At 46.5% G+C, this 14,710-nt stretch overlaps 1 long non-coding RNA gene across 1 annotated transcript; it reads left to right on the forward strand.

The window, feature by feature from the left end:
• Nucleotides 1-588: 588 nt before the first annotated feature.
• LOC127338613 (uncharacterized) lies at nucleotides 589-1,524 on the forward strand. Its single transcript, XR_011750889.1, has 2 exons — nucleotides 589-848; nucleotides 932-1,524. It is a non-coding gene; the product is annotated as an uncharacterized lncRNA (long non-coding RNA).
• Nucleotides 1,525-14,710: the final 13,186 nt, after the last annotated feature.

The raw sequence follows: 14,710 nt of genomic DNA on the forward strand, positions 1-14,710 counted from the left end.
ATTTAACTAAACAGGGCTAGCAGCGTTTGGTGATTTTATATAATGACTATTACTCCAAAAAAAATTTACTATGATTTTATCTTGCATGCCTTTTGCTCAACGGGGGTGACATTGTGATTATTTACTTCAGTGAGGGATTTTCCTAATTAGCATCTACGGAGTATCAATAGTAGATTAAAGTAAAACTAAAATTAAGTATAAAACGTAGATCAAACAAAAACAATATCTTCCGTGTGAGCAAGTGGACACTACGACCACCGTCGACGAGGGTGCGAAGGAGCTGCACGGATAGATCATCGTGTTGAAATAGGGGAGATGGATTTGATGGGGGTGTCCCCGAGCCATGCTTCTCTTGTGCGATAGAATACTTTTTCTCCGCTTCTCCTATGCGATAGAATATTATTTTCTCCCGGTGCAACGCACGGGCAAATTTCCTATCTATATCTATACCTAATAATAAAGAAAATAAGGCTTCTTGTTGGTCCGTTTTTATTTACCCTTAAGTTTCATCCAAATTACATGGTCTGCCACCGCCGAGTTAAATAACGATTCGGTTAGCTTGTAACAAAAAAAAAAAGCCAAGCGAACTGCCCATCTTTCCCCAGGCTACCCGTTCCCCTCCAGGCGCAGATCCCTCCGCCGCCAGGAATAGCCCGCACAACATCGCGGCGCCAGAGGCAGACGCGAGGCCGGTGGTGTGCCAAGAGGCAGCCTCTGTTCCCTATCCTCCGCTTCTCGCGGAGTATCACAGGCGTCGCCGGACCGGGCCGTCGTTGCCGCTGCTGTCCTTGCGCGGCCGACGCTGCTCCGCTCCCCTCCGATCCGTAGACCAGGCCCCTGGCGCCAAGGTATTTTACCTTGCCCCGATTCGTGCATGCAGCTACTGGTGGTATTCAACGCCAATTGACCTGAGTCCTCCGCTTCCTCCCAGTCCCGCACAGAGAGAAGTGAGGCAAACTACAGCGCCTCTTCCAGTCGTCCTCCGACCAGGCCGCCGCGGAAACGGATGCCCGCGCTGGCGCCGCCCGCACTCGCCCCCGAACCCAACTCCGCGGCCGCCTGCTTCGCCTTGACTCCCAGACGCGAAGACCTGCCCACGGCCGCCCCCGAGTTCAACGCTGCCTGCTTGGCCCTGATGCCCAGACGCTCTCGACCTGCGCCTGGAGATGGTGGAGCCAATATCAGACTGCTCCTTGCAAATTTCTTCATACAAAGTGTGTTCCCGTTTTTTTGGGTTATTACAGATCAGATGCTTATGATGGGATTTAATTCTTTATCTACTTTCGTGTTCAGTGTGATGTTTTCGTTGGAGAATCAAAATTGTTGATTTCACATGTAAATCTGTGTCACTCGGGTAGTAACAGGTAAATCTCTGTCACGGGAGTATAAGGCTTTCATATGTGTTTTTTCTTCTTCTGTAATCTCGGAACCTTTTACTGCAAACAAAAGGGTGATTGCTCTGTTTATGGGCTGAATATTCAGCAAGCAGATCGTAAAATAATTTAGAAAGAATGCAGGAAAGAAGAGTTCTTTCTGCTGTTACTAATTTACCAGCGATATTGCCTTTATTGTTTCTCCATGCTAACACTTCCTTGGGTGCACAACAGGTAGAGTTACGTATATTATATGATTTGATTGAAGTGTTGGTAATCAGAAAGAATGCAGGAAAGAAGAGTTCTTTCTGCTGTTACTAATTTACCAGCGATATTGCCTTTATTGTTTCTCCATGCTAACACTTCCTTGGGTGCACAACAGGTAGAGTTACGTATATTATATGATTTGATTGAAGCGTTGGTAATCATTTCCTTTTTCCTACCTGATTTAATGAATATTTAATATGTATTAACAGATGTCTTTTTCAGTACGAAATATTAAGGTACAGAATTACAATTTAATAACCAGCAAACCGGTCAAAACTGGAGGTCTCTACCATGCAATAAGTGTACATACAAATTGAGCAACCCTAACTCTTGAGGGTAGGAACTTTTCTGTCATGTACGCTTCGTTTAGTTAAAAAAGTAGTTTTCAGTAGTGAACATCCGTGGTCTAAAAATCCGTAGCAACGCCTTATCGTCTCTTTGGATGGGCAACTCCTCAATCCATGTTGTGAGTTGTGACCGTGCACTTGTTGCTAATCTGTGCCTAGATTACTTCTAATTTTGCTTCACCACGAAACAAGTCCTACTCAACAATTTATGATTTTACTTCACGTATCAGTGTAGACATGGACTAAATCCTGGCTAGCTCATCGCATCAGTGAAGGCCATGGTCGGTGACGATTGGCGACACGTAGGACTCCGGCGAGAAGAAAAGGCTGCTCTCTATAGACACAGGTGGTATGTATACTTTATTTTCCGTATAAATTATACTGAAAGACTAATTAGATGAGGAGCACCATCATAGATGGGCTGAATCTGGTTGGTTTAGGCCACTTCATACTGGTTTAATCACCTCTCCGACGCTAACGTATTTTTGCTCAACTTTGGCTTTTCTAACACTTCAATTATTTATGATGACTGCTATACGAAAATATTTTGATCTTTATGATTGGAGCTTCCCTAAACGTAATAAACATTGTTCCTGGTCCATGTCACGGATTTGACTTATATCTTCATGTGTATCTATGCATTCTTTATTCTTTTTCAGTCATCTTGTAAACTTTCTTATTCATGCAATATTGTAACAACTTATTCTGCTATGTTGCTAGACCAATTTTTATGATTTAAAGTCCCGCATTTTGCTCTTCCGCAGCAGAGCGCGGGCATTGTCCTAGTCAAGTTAAAGAAGACTCCGGACAGTGAGAAGGTAAAAAATCACTGGGACGAATTCGTGAAGTACAGCACGGAGTCAGAAGAATTTAAGAGAAGGTCGGAAATAAATAAGGCAAATGCTGCGTTGAAGCTATATCACCAAATTCTGGGTCCAGGTGGATACAGGGCTAACCGTCCTAAGTGGCAGGCAGCTGAGGCGGAACCGACTCGATAAAGGGATCAGATTAGGGACACACGGTTGGATCGAACGGTGCAAGGAGTGGTTCTACGGGATTGGGGGAACGTTGGATCCAGAAACAGGGAAGTGCATCTATAAGAAAGCTCATCTGAAGGTTCCCATTGATGCCCTGGAAAAAGCACATAGGGACGTGGAGGCGGGGTTGTTCCAGCCCGAAAGAGAGAACGATGAGCTGACACGCGCCCTTGGGAACAAAGAACACGGCGGACGAACACGAGGCACAGCAGGCTCCGTTCCGTGGAAGTATGGCTTTCCTGCGGAAAGGAAGAGATTTCCTGATAAAAGCCATGAGAGGAGGAAGGCAAGGGAAACAGACCGCCTGGCTAACTTAGAGGAGGGTATGAGCACCATGCAAGCCCAATTAACCATGGTAACCCAAGTACTTACATCTCAGATGGCTCGGGGGCAGGCTGTAGATCCTGCACTGCTCAATGCCATCGCCCCGCTGCAATCTCAACCACACCGGAAAAGCAGCGTGGCTTCCTCTCAGCAGGTGGATAATGATGATGATGATGACCAGGTGGTCGAGCCTCCTCGCTACCCCCCCGTGGATGATCTCACTGAGAGCCGTCCTTGTGAGCTGCATGTTAAAGTTTTCAACCTATCCTTCAAGGCGGCGGTCGGCATCCTCTTACCTACAAGGTCTTACCATTGCCGTCCGGTCCAAGACGACTTTGCTGTTGTGATGGTGGATGAAGTGTTGAGAGAGTATGAGGGGTTGGTGCTTGAGCACCCTGCAGGTGAAGATGGGGAAATCAAAGAACTGGGAGAAGCCCGTAGAACCACCGTGCAATGGCGGAAGGAGAACATTGTGTTTCCAGGTGAGAAGCCAACAAGCAGGCCACCTCCGCCTCCTCCGCCACCTGTGCAGTCTCCTCCGCGTGATGATTCTCCTCTGCGCGATGATGATTCCCCTATCCATGACCAGTCTCCTCCGCGTGAAAATACTCCGCCGCCTCCTCCTCCTCGTCAGGAGACTCCGCCGCTTCCACCTAAGCAAAAGAGGAAGCGGTCCGCGGCACCTCCTACAGCTCCGAACAGATCATCAACTCCAATGAGGGCACAGACTCCAGAGTTGTTGCCACATGAGCAGACTGAAGAGCAAAAGGCGTTTCTTGCAACTGCGCCGAAGAAGATGTTTATTCCACCGCAGACAGTGAAGCACTTTGCCGAGACGAGAATGAAGAGACCTGAGCTGAGAGCTGATTATGACCGCTCTCTTGGACAGTCCTCTAGAGCGAGCAAAGAAGCAAAAAAAGTCGCCCAGCTTGGACAGCAGGACATTCAGGCTGCACCCCACTTCATCGTGGAGCCATATCATGATCCAGAGACGGCATCGATGATCGAACGGGCGGCTAGAGCTCAGGGAGCATCAGTTGAGTACGAAGATTACTATCCAACGGCTCAAGTGGTAAACAAGTATAGATACGGATCTGATCTCGTCAAACCTGGCGAGCTCGCGCGTCTAGGGACTCAGATGCGAAGGTTGCATGACTGGTACCTGAAAGCCTGTCGAAGATGTGAAAGCTACATCACGGTGTATCTTAGAGATGAGCATTACTTCCGGGGGGAAGACGAGATAAACATTGAGTTAGAAGAACTGTTTCAGTTATTCAATCAAGACGCCCTCGACAAAGCTGTCATCAGTTGCTACTGCCTGTAAGTGATTTATTTGTGTAATTAAGTTTGTAGCTCATTCATTTGCACTAACAATTATCCTCATTATATTCTTTGTGTACGCTATACATTTAATTATGCAGAATGAAGAAGCTGGAATACAAAAGAGGCAAGCTCCTACCGCTGGGGTTCATAGACCCAAACACAGTTCATGAAGTTACGGTTCGAGACTTCGCCAAGGACACAGAGGACAACATCGTAATGTTTTTAGAGAAGCAAGCAGACAAAGAGGATATATTCTTTCCCGACAACTTCAAGTGAGTGTTATATATAACATACATTATGCTTGTGCACCTTCCACTTTATTCTCGTAATCATTGAGCTATGCTTGTGCAGTTTCCATTTTATTTTCCTAATCATTGATCTTCACCTTGGAGTCGTAAACGTCATGGACTCGAAACGTAAAGAATATGCGGAATGGGCGGACATGGCTGCCATCCTCCAGAGGTAGTTTCAATCAATTTCGTATTGGCATCTTCATCTGCTCTAATTCGAAGATATCATCAACTAATCAATTACTCATTTACTCATTATTTTTTGCCGGGCAGGGCTTGGAAACGGTTCATCAATACTGTTCCGGGTGAATGGAAACCGGAGCTTACATTTAGAGATTACCCTGTAAGTAGTACTATATATATAGCTATGTCCGTGAAACTTTATATATGATATTTACTTTCAATACGATGCTTGATTATTAGTTTGATCGAACTATTTTTTCGTAAAGTGTATGAGGCAGGAAAAAGGGAATAACTTATGTGGATACTACGTCTGCACCTTCATGCGTGACATGTCCTGTCCCAAGGGTGGGGATGCCCAAATACACCACACTCGTGTACGATAACAAATTTTCACAATTAATCTTAATTAGTACCATCTATTGTATTGAGTTCCATTCATATATTGATCTCCTTTTTTAAATATAGATGACACGCCTGCGGGACACTCTCATAACAGCGGATCAAATAAAAGCAATTCAAGAGGAAATCGCGGGATTCTTTATTACCGAGGTCCTTACCCCAGGTGGAGAGCACTATCGGAAGATCGTGACGGCGGAGGATATTCGTTCAGGAAAAGTTGTATTGTAAATATGCATGCATTACGTGTACTGTGTTGACTATGTCGTGTACTGTTGACGATGTCTATATATATTCATGACGATTTTTTGTGGTTTCTTGAATGATATATATGCATTGCTGAAACATCGCCGCTGCAGAGAACGCTTCTATTTCTCTGCCGCGGCAGAGAAACGCTGGTACAGCCTAAATCTGTGCCGCGGCAGAGAAATAGCAATTCTCTGCCGCGGCAGAGAAACATAGGCCCGGTTCGTACCACGAACCGGGACCAAAGCCCTTCCAGCGCGAGCTCCCTGGTCGCACCACGTGTTGAGGCCTTTAGGCCCGGTTTATCTTTGAACCGGGACTAAAGGATACCCCCTTTAGTCCCGCCTAGTTGGTCCCGGTTCGGGAACCGGGTCTAAAGGCCCAAATGGACCGGGCCTATTGCCCCGTTTTCCACTAGTGCACTGATGATTGTTTTTACCATATTTATCAGTAGTTTATTATCGCTAACACCCGAGTTTTTCTCGTGGCTCATCGGTAGTCTATTACCCTGACGCTCTCTTTTAATGTCAGGTGGTCACTCATAGACCACTACCGATGTGTTGTTTTCCTTCTTGATTGTTACTACTGACGCAGACTTTCGATAGGTAATTTTTTTAGGGCTGACGTACTTTGTTTTACTTGTGCTTCACTAATTTTATTTTTCAGAATAAAAAATTACCGTATTTTCTATTTAAATACAATCAAAGCTACGGCGTATAAAAGCGGATGTTCAATATGAAAATATAAGCGAACGTTTTATACATACAAAAGTATATGTGTATACATATAACTTATAAATACATCCATATTTTGAATGTGCAACAAAAATGTTTTGTGAAAAAATAGGTACCTCAAAGAAAATCACGTAAAAATTTGCCAAAACAGTAAACAACGATCCTCATCTTCATATGGTGTCGCACTGTTGCAAGCACAACTGAACAAATTAAGGTCATGATAGATAAAATTAAGGCTCGGAAGATTTAGAAAATTAAGAAGACATATAGTTAACTGGATAAGATTAGATGTGTAACAATAGATACATCTTGCTTCCGAGATAATCTTTGAGTGATAAAACTGAAAAATCAATAAAGAACTTCACAGTAACTAGCTAGCGCACGGCAGAGATGGCGACGCACGGCAAAGGGCTTTGCCGTGCATTCCTTGCATGCGCACGGCAAAGGTGGCTTTGCCGTCGGAGGCTTTGCCGTGCAAGCTTTGCCGTGAGTACACGCACGGCAAAGCCGTTGCCGTGCGTGTAGGGCCCTTTGCCGTCCAAAGCTTCGCACGGCAACGTCTTCTTTTCCCGTAGTGTAGAGAATTATTCATAACAGAAATATGGATGCGTCATAAAAAATTGTACCTGAGAAGAAATAGATCATGCATTGTTGGGGCGTTAAATTAAAAAATATATGATCAGATCATGGCTGATGTGGTTCCTAAAACAGTGTACAATATTAGATTATTGTGAACAAATAGATTGGCAACAAAAAAGAAGATTAAAAAAATCAGCACACAGATAATAACAACGATAAACTAAATTATAACTATAAAATTTACTTGAAGTGTGCAGTCAAAGAAGCATATATATCTGGCTTTGGCTCGTACGGCAAGGCCACGCCCTCCTGTGAGAGTTGTCGCCTTCGCTGGAGTAGAAAAGCTCGGTTTCCACGGCGACCTCTTGGTTGATGATTCTCACAAAGAAATCATGAATGCACGTAACACGGAAGAGGAGAGATAGAGAGGACGTGCTTGTGAAACAATCTATTCATTCATAAGGTTCTCACATACTGACTGGTCAACATGTTGTCATTGTGTGGTTTCATTGGCAAGGTTGTCAGCGGATTATTTGTTATTCATTATTACAGATCACACGCAATAACAATGATCTCTTGTTCAGTCAAAACATAAACTCAATGTGTTGTTCTTATCACATATACACAATTGTACATGATTAGGTGACTTGTACTTACATGCAATTATGCGGAGAAGGGCCAGCAGAGCAAGAAAAAATCTTGACTAATAGCATGTGTTAATCATCACATTCGTTATTATTTAGGATTTTCTTACATCTTGTATGTACTGTTAAACATGTACATTAGTTGTCACGTGTAGCTCTGTACGTGTTTGTGTATCTTAGCCATAGGCTGTTAGCTAGTTCAGATCACGTCGTGATCTGGTGATCATCTTGATCACCACGGCAAGGGTGTAATCTCAACAACCTGTATCTCTATCTTGTATGTTCAGCTGATATAAATAGATGACCAAGCCGATGGGGTAAACCACGGCAAACCATCCCATCTGACTTGGTATCAGAGCACGTAAGATCCCATCACCACATCACCACCATGGGCACCTCCCCAGCCGCCTCTGATGCCCTGAGCGGAGCTCTCTTCGCTGGCTCCACCCATGCCGCACCCGTGCCGATCTCGGCAATCGGGAACCTGATCACCATCAAGCTGACGAGGGAGAACTTTCTCCTCTGGAAGACCCAAGCCGTCCCTGCCCTCTGTGCGCAGGGGTTGTACGGCTACGTCGACGGCACCACTGCTTCGCCGCCGCACGTGATCAAGGAGGGGACAGGCGACGCCGCCCGCGAGGTGGCCAATCCCGCCTTCCTTCGCTGGTACCAACAGGACCAGACTGTCATGATCGCCCTCCTTGGGTCCATGTCCGAGGACATCCTCGGGCAGATGACGAGGCTCACCACCTCTGCTGCCGTGTGGTCAACACTGCACGAGATGTTCGGCTCCGCCAACCGCGCACGCCTGATGCAGCTCCGGTACCAGCTGTCCAACCTGAAGAAGAAGGACCTCACCGCTGCTGAGTACTACCACAAGATGAAAGGCTTCGCCGACGCCATGGCCTCTATCGGCAAGCCACTCTCCGACGACGAGATCCTCGGCTACCTCCTCGCCGGTCTTGGACCGGAATACGAGCCCCTGGTCGCATCCATCACGGCGCGCGAGGACGCGCCCTCTCTGAGCAGCTTCTACGCGTTCTTCCTCAGCGCCGAGCTACGCCTGGAGCAGCAGGCTTCTGTGGGGGAGATTCACTCCTCCGCCAACGCTGCTGGACGTCACCATGATGGGAATCGTGGTGGTCGCGGTGGACAAGGACGCGGCCGTGGCCAGGGACGTGGCCGCGGCAACGGAAGGAACAACGTCAAGTGCCAGGTCTGCGGCAAATTCGGGCATGAGGCCCTGAAGTGCCGCCAGCGCTTCAACCACTCCTTCCAGCCGGAGGAAAACCGTGACCGCTCCGGCAACGCTGCGAACGCCGGCTCCTACGCAGTCGACACCAACTGGTACATGGATACCGGGGCGACTGACCATCTGACAAACGACCTCGACAGGCTCAACATCCACGAGCGCTACGGCGGAAAGGATCAGGTGCAGGTCGCCAACGGAGCAGGTCTGAATATCTCGCATATTGGTCATTCTTTGATTTCTGGCTCAACATCTAAACCTATCTATTTACGTAATGTTCTGCATGTCCCCCACATTAGCAAAAACCTTCTCTCTGTGCACAAACTTACTTATGACAATCGTGCCTTTGCTGAAATCTATCCTGACATTTTCTATCTAAAGGATCAAGCAACGAGGAAGGTGCTGCTTCGCGCTAGGTCACGTGGTGGCCTCTATCCGGTGTCAGGCTACTCTTCGTCTTCGAATCGTCGTGCTCTCTCCGGTGTCAAGATCCCCTCCGACCTTTGGCATCGAAGACTAGGTCATCCGTCCAGTAGTGTCATCGAGTCTGTCATTAGCAAGAATAAACTAGCCTGTACACCCTCGAGTAAACCTTCTAGCATTTGTGATGCATGTCAACGTGCAAAAGTTCATCAATTACCCTTTCGTAATTCATCTCATATTTCACATGCACCTCTTGAACTTGTTCACTCTGACGTGTGGGGACCAGCCATTACCTCTGTTGGGGGTTTTAAATATTACGTGAGCTTTCTTGATGATTATAGCCGATTTACGTGGATTTATTTACTAAAACGAAAATCGGATGTTGAGCAAGCCTTCTTCACCTTCCAAAAGCATGCTGAACGCATGTTAAATTCTAAAATCCGTACCTTCCAATCGGATTGGGGCGGAGAATATCATCGTCTCTCCAAGTTCTTTGATCGTGAGGGAATTCAGCACCGAGTCTCTTGCCCCCACACTTCCCAGCAAAATGGGATCGCTGAGAGAAAACATCGACACATCGTCGAAACCGGCATCGCTCTTCTCGCCCATTCTTCCCTTCCCGTTCGGTTTTGGGACGAAGCCTTTCTAACGGCGTGCTACCTCATAAATTGCATGCCAACACGAGTCATCAATAACACCACACCCATCTCTCGGCTACTCCATGAGGAACCTGATTATTCTTTCCTCCGCTGCTTCGGCTGCGCTTGTTGGCCCAACTTGAGGCCATACAACAACCGTAAACTCGAGTTTCGATCTCGACAGTGTGTTTTCCTCGGTTATAGCTCAATGCACAAGGGCTACAAATGCTTGGACCGCTCGAGTGGGCGTATCTACATCTCAAGAGACGTCGTTTTCGACGAGAACGTCTTCCCTTTTGAGCATTCCATAATATCCCCACGATTGCCTCCGCCCAACTCTTCACCCGGACGCTTTCCTCTTTCCGAGCCAGTAGTCATTGATGATCGTATGCGCCGATATGATGAAACTCTGTTATTTGACCCTGCTGCAAGTGTTTCTGTGCCATCTACAGGTCGCACGACAAGCTCGGACACCGCCTCCGCTTCGCACTTGGACCCAGCAGGAACGCCCCGTCGATCGGTGCATGGCTCTGCACCGGACGCCTCGACCCCGCCTGGCTCACCTGAGCCGGGCTCTCCTGCGGCGAGCACGTCGCATACTGGACCATCGTCGTCCCAACGGACTCCCGTGGCGGAGTCCCCTTCTCCTGCCACGCCCCTGCACTCGGTTGCGCCCTCCGAGGATAGCGGTGCACCTAGCAGCCCGCTCATTGCCTCCAGCTCGCCCGCGCGCCCATCGCCACCTGCTGCTCCGCTGCATCCCATGACGACCCGGCTGCGGAATCAGATCGTCAAGCGCCTCCAGCCGACCGATGGCACGGTGCGATACGACCCCAAGCGGCGAGCATTCCACGCCGCTCCGCGCACTTATCGGGACGCGCTTGCTGACTCCTCATGGCGATCCGCAATGAAGGCAGAATTTGATGCACTTCAGCAAAACTCAACGTGGACTCTTGTACCTCGTCCTTCCGGTCAGAATGTCATCGGATGCAAATGGGTGTTCAAAGTTAAACACAAGGCAGATGGATCTCTTGACAAGTTCAAAGCTCGTCTCGTGGCTAAGGGGTTTACTCAGAAATATGGCATCGATTATTCAGAGACCTTCTCTCCGGTGGTCAAGCCTGCCACAGTCCGACTTGTGCTCTCTCTCGCTGTGTCCAGAGGCTGGCATCTCCGTCAGATTGACATCAGTAACGCCTTCCTCCATGGCTTTCTTGATGAGACAGCATACATGCAGCAGCCCCCAGGATTTCAAGATCCAGCCCGACCTGACTATGTTTGCAAGCTCAACAAAGCGATCTACGGTCTTAAGCAGTCCCCAAGAGCCTGGTACTCCCGTCTCCATGATCGTTTGCAGCAGCTTGGTTTCAGCTCCTCTGCCGCCGACACCTCTTTGTTTATTTACATTCACAATGGTGTCACCATTTACATGCTTGTCTATGTCGACGACATTGTCATCGTCAGCTCTTCGTCTGACGCCCTGGAAAGCCTGCTTCGACAGCTCTCTGTTTCCTTTCCGGTTAAGGATCTTGGCCCCTTGAGCTATTTCTTAGGCATTGAAGTGGTCCGCAATTCCGGGGGAATCAGCCTTACCCAGCAGAAGTATGCGTGTGATCTCCTTCAGCGCACCAATATGGCGAATTGCAGACCAGTGTCTACTCCCATGTGCACTCATGACAAGCTGTTGCGAGAGTCAGGTCATCAGTTAAATGAGGAAGAAGCATTCACATACCGCAGTACTGTCGGCGCCTTGCAGTACCTCACCCTTACTCGCCCCGACCTGTCGTTTGCAGTCAACAAAGTGTGCCAATATTTAGCACATCCCACGGATGTCCATTGGGAAGCAGTTAAACGGATCCTTCGTTTTGTCAAGGGCACATCATCGACTGGTCTCAGCATTCGACGATCAACAGCTACAACTATCAGTGTGTATACTGATGCGGACTGGGCTGGATGCGGCGATGACAGGCGCTCAACCGGAGGCTTCGCGGTTTTCTTCGGACCTAATCTTGTGTCATGGAGTGCTCGAAAGCAGCCTACTGTATCTAGATCCTCCACGGAAGCAGAGTACAAGGCTCTCGCCAATGGTACTGCGGAAGCAACCTGGATTCAGTCCTTACTCAAGGAGTTGCAGGTGTACCAGGCCCGACCTCCCGTGTTATGGTGCGACAACCTTGGAGCGACATATCTGACGGTTAATCCCGTCTTTCACGCTCGGACCAAACACATAGAGGTCGACTTCCACTTCGTGCGAGAGAAGGTGGCAATGGGAGCTTTGGATGTGCGTTTTGTTGCTTCTGCGGATCAGGTCGCAGATGCATTCACCAAACCCGCAACAAAGAAGATGCTTCAGCGACTTCGCTCCAATCTCAACCTCGTGACCGGTTGACATTGCGGGGGAATGTTAAACATGTACATTAGTTGTCACGTGTAGCTCTGTACGTGTTTGTGTATCTTAGCCATAGGCTGTTAGCTAGTTCAGATCACGTCGTGATCTGGTGATCATCTTGATCACCACGGCAAGGGTGTAATCTCAACAACCTGTATCTCTATCTTGTATGTTCAGCTGATATAAATAGATGACCAAGCCGATGGGGTAAACCACGGCAAACCATCCCATCTGACTTGTACCTGCGTAAGTATCTACCTAATTCATACTTTATATACTTCAGCATACAATGAGCTTAGTTAGGCGATAAAGTAACTTACTATTGGTGTCCCTCTCACTTAGATGAGGTGACACATATGTACCAGCAATGAAGATTGCATGTAAGAACTTTTATAATTAGACTCTTGTCCAATGTGAGTAGGTGTCCAGTTTGGCTTCTCGTTGGCTGTTTCAACAATGCAATGTAGCATTCACTTAGACTCTCATCTCGGCCACGTGTTTCAAGTTTTTTAATAAAATATGTCCGGTAACAATTGATCTTCAATCATTAGTAGCGAGAAGCTGATGTTCATGTCGATCACGAAAGTTTGGCTGCGAGACTTGGAATGACAAGGCGGTTTTCCTTGTATGCTAATTCCTTTGTAGACAATGATGTTATGTTTGGTTTGGTTATTCAGGCCCCTATCCTTGATTGAATTAGATCATTGAGTACCCACAAGATTATGGTTATGCTCCAGCATATAGATACTATTTACTATGATTTTTTCTCAAGTTCGCCAAGAGATTATTTTGCAATGAGGCCCTATATTGTTTTGAATACTAATGCACATATAAAGAGCAGTGAAAGATTACAATTTTCCGCAAGTATTTGTATAACGATGAGAGTCAATTTTGCTTGATTAGGTTTTTTTTATAAGCGTTTCTCCTTGCTTTTATTGAAAACACACACACAAAGCTATAGTTTATTACTATATATATATGGTTTAACACACACTAAATGAAAACAAAAATCCATAGAGATGGTTACAAGTAAAGAATTAAACATCTAACTTTTGACGGATGAACAACAAAAGATCTATAAAACAGTTCGCAATTTGTAGCTTCTCTCCCTCACTTTATCTCACCCATTGGACAGATGTATCAGATAGTACAAGTCGTTCAAGAAAAATGTACCAATGTTAGCTGTGCTGGTGGAGTCGGACTTGCACAAATGGTACTCTCCACGTCCCAAATTATAATTTGTCCTCGATCCCCCACGGCGCCGGCTTCACCCGATTTGCTCAATGAGACAGGCGGAGCGAGTATGGAGTGCTCCGGTTCATCGCCTGCCCCACTAGCTGAGAAAGTGCGGTGTCGAGGATGAGCAGCTCGGCAGGGCAGCGATGCGCGGGACAAAATCCGACCACCTGGCTCCTCAAATTGTCGATGGCGTGGCCTGCTTGCGCGGTTGACGAATATGCCTTGACGTGATTGCTTTTCTCATTTAATTCCAAGGAATTTTATGCAATGTTGGTCGAATGGAATATTCTGTAATGCCACCCATAGTTCGCATCCAAATTTTGAATCCTAAAAAGTATAGCAATGGCGCATCCTAAAGTGTGCCACTAGTGAAAATATTTGTGTCGCATTAGGAGGTGTGCTATTGATAATATTACCAGTGGCGCACTAGCAGTGGTGCATAAAACGGTGTGCCACTTGTAACTGTTTTTCTAGTAGTGAGTAGCAAAACTTGTGAAGGATTAACCTTGCAACTTTGCGGGAGTCAATAACTTAAGTAAATACAGATATAATTTATGATAAAACCCAAGCATTGACATGATGTTATAAATACAAACTTAATAGAATAACCATTTATCTATGGGAGGTAAAAATTTAGAGCCTCGCATGCTCACCAAATGAACTTGGTATCTCAGTAACTACAAGTTCTGTGAGACTTCTATGGTTTTTAGTCGAAAAATCAGATTATCCGGTTTAATACATTTTGATAATCGTAATTAATTATCGGATCATCCATATCCGTATGCTATTTTCTATACCATATGCTATACTGTATTCGGGGCACCACTTTGGATTTGTATATCCTTATCCATCAGATTCATTAAATTCGGATATGGATAACCTAAAACAAGTTCGGACCCAGATTCGGTGCGGAAATTATCCTGTCGGTTTACACCCCACCATGTGCGGTTTAAGCATGTGCTAGCACATATCTTCTGTAATCCATCTAATTGTCTTGTCTGGCTTGTGCAAAATAGAAAAAATACTACA

Source organism: Lolium perenne, chromosome 1 (genome assembly GCF_019359855.2).
Source record: "Lolium perenne isolate Kyuss_39 chromosome 1, Kyuss_2.0, whole genome shotgun sequence".
NCBI classification, from domain to species: domain Eukaryota; kingdom Viridiplantae; phylum Streptophyta; class Magnoliopsida; order Poales; family Poaceae; genus Lolium; species Lolium perenne.